The sequence below is a fragment of the Exserohilum turcica genome (genome assembly GCF_000359705.1).
Source record: "Exserohilum turcica Et28A unplaced genomic scaffold SETTUscaffold_20, whole genome shotgun sequence".
In the NCBI taxonomy this organism is placed as follows: domain Eukaryota; kingdom Fungi; phylum Ascomycota; class Dothideomycetes; order Pleosporales; family Pleosporaceae; genus Exserohilum; species Exserohilum turcicum.
The window spans coordinates 479,034-481,260 of NW_007360026.1; positions in this window are offsets into that span (position 1 = coordinate 479,034).

Here is a 2,227-nt window from a genome sequence, read left to right on the forward strand (position 1 = left end):
AAACCTCGCATGCTAAACAAGCGCCAGGTGAGATAGTCGCTTCTACTTGGTAGGTACAACCTAGAGCTGCTGTATCGGCCAGGCAAGCAGAATGTGAGAGCCGACGCGCTCTTGAGAAGAGAACAAGACCTGCCTGCAGGGGCAGAAGACGAGCGCTTGCAGAAGCGTTTCGTGCAAATATTTAAGCCAACAAACTCCTATTAGGAGATAGCAGAAGAAGAACTAGAAGAAGAACTAGAAGAAGCTATTTTAGTAATGGCCACAAAAACACGAAGCCAACGGCGGGAAGAAGAGGCTGTTGCCCTAGCTGGAGAAGGACTAGGCCAACTACCTCCTAGAGAACCAGACGAAGAAGCGTTGGAGCAGAACGAGTTGGAGAAGCTCTGGCAAGAAGCGACAGCGAAGGATTAGGTCTACTAGGGAGCGAAGAAGGCCGTAGAGGACTAAGAACGACGTTTCCCTGCGAACTTAGGCCTAAAGTGCTCAATCGAAGACTGCTCAGCGGACGGCGGAGTCCTGTTTTACTGAGGGCGCAAGTGGGTGCCAGACAACGACGAATTGCGAACGGCAATCATCAGCGGCGCACACGACTCATTAGTCACTAGCCACCTAGGACGCGAACTAACGTACAAGATACTCGCAAGGGACTACTTCTAGCCAGGCATGACTAACTCGATCTGGAGATATGTTAGAAACTGCGACGCTTGTGGACGGAGCAAGTCCTGGAGAGAGGGCACGCAAGGCCTTCTAAAACCACTGCCGATACCCACCTAGATCTAGAAGGAGATCTCCATGGATTTCGTCGAAGGGCTACCAGAGAGTGAGGGCATGACTAGCTTGATGGTAATCACTAATCGGCTTAGTAAGGGTGCGATTTTCGTACCGCTCCTAGATACAAAGATAGAAACCGTCGTTCGAAAATTCATTGAACGTGTAGTCGCATATCACTAGCTACTAGACGCTATTACCTCTAATAGAGGCAGCCAGTTTGTGAGTGCACTATGGACAAGACTATGCGAGCTTCTAAAGATCAAACAGAGACTGTCGACAGCCTACCACCCACAGACGGACGGTGCAATAGAAAGGATGAACAGCGTCTGGGAGACCTACATCCGAACGTTCACGAACTAGGCTTAGAATGACTAGGCACAGCTCTGCCTAATGGCCCAGATCGCGATCAATGGTAGAAACGCAACGTTGACTGGAATGTTACTGTTCTTCTTACAGCATGGGCACGAAGTGGAGCCGCTGCAGCTAGAGCTAGATAATAAAAGGCAATAGCGGAAACTAGCTAAACAGCTTTTGGATGAGCAGAAGGCAGCAGAGATCGCGGTTAAGCTACAACAAGCCGTAGAACTAGCCTAAGCAGGCATAGCAGTTGCTTAACAAGAACAAGAGAGACAGGCGAACAAGACTCGGAGAGAAGCGCAGAGCTACCGAGTAGGCGACAAGGTATAGCTGAAGCTTGATTAGCAGTACAGCACAGGGCGAAGCTCTAAGAAGCTCGACTGGAAGAACGCTAAGTACACAGTGGTTAAGGTAATCGATAGCCACTTAGTCCAACTAGACACGCCCCCAGGCCCACACCCTGTTTTCCATGTCGATCAGTTAAAACTCGCTAGCAACGATCCCCTCCCGAACCAGGTTCAGGACGACTACCAGCCACAGCCACTACAGGTAGACGGAGAAGATGAATGGGAGGTAGAGGACATTATAGCAGAAGAGGTACGCCGCCGTGGGAGAGGGCGTAAGCTATACTACGAGGTGAAATGGAAAGGGTTCCACCAAACGACGCTCGAACCAGCTGAGCTGCTAGAGGACGCTGAGGCAGTAGATCGTTGGGAAGCATTCACGGAGGCCAAACGAGACAGCGAGGGCCGCCTCCTAGAGGGGTTTCGGAGAGGCGATGCGGTATCCCCTAAGGAGGGGGGTATTGTAACGGGCTGAACGCCCTTTGGATAGTTCCTCGATGGAATCTCGGGCCAAGCTGCGCGCGCACCATCTGAACTACGTTTAGACCGAGCAGCGCTTAGACAACGCGCTTAGATACTCTGGCATAACCTTTCTCTGATAAGTAAATAAACACCACGTAAGCAGAGTAGATAGCTCCTTATCGAATACAACCTCTTGTATACCTCGCAATTGCTCCCCAGAGCGCAGCCCCTTACATAGATAAAGAAGGGGAGAGTTTCTTTATTACGTTTAAGTCTTTAATTTAAAATTCTAA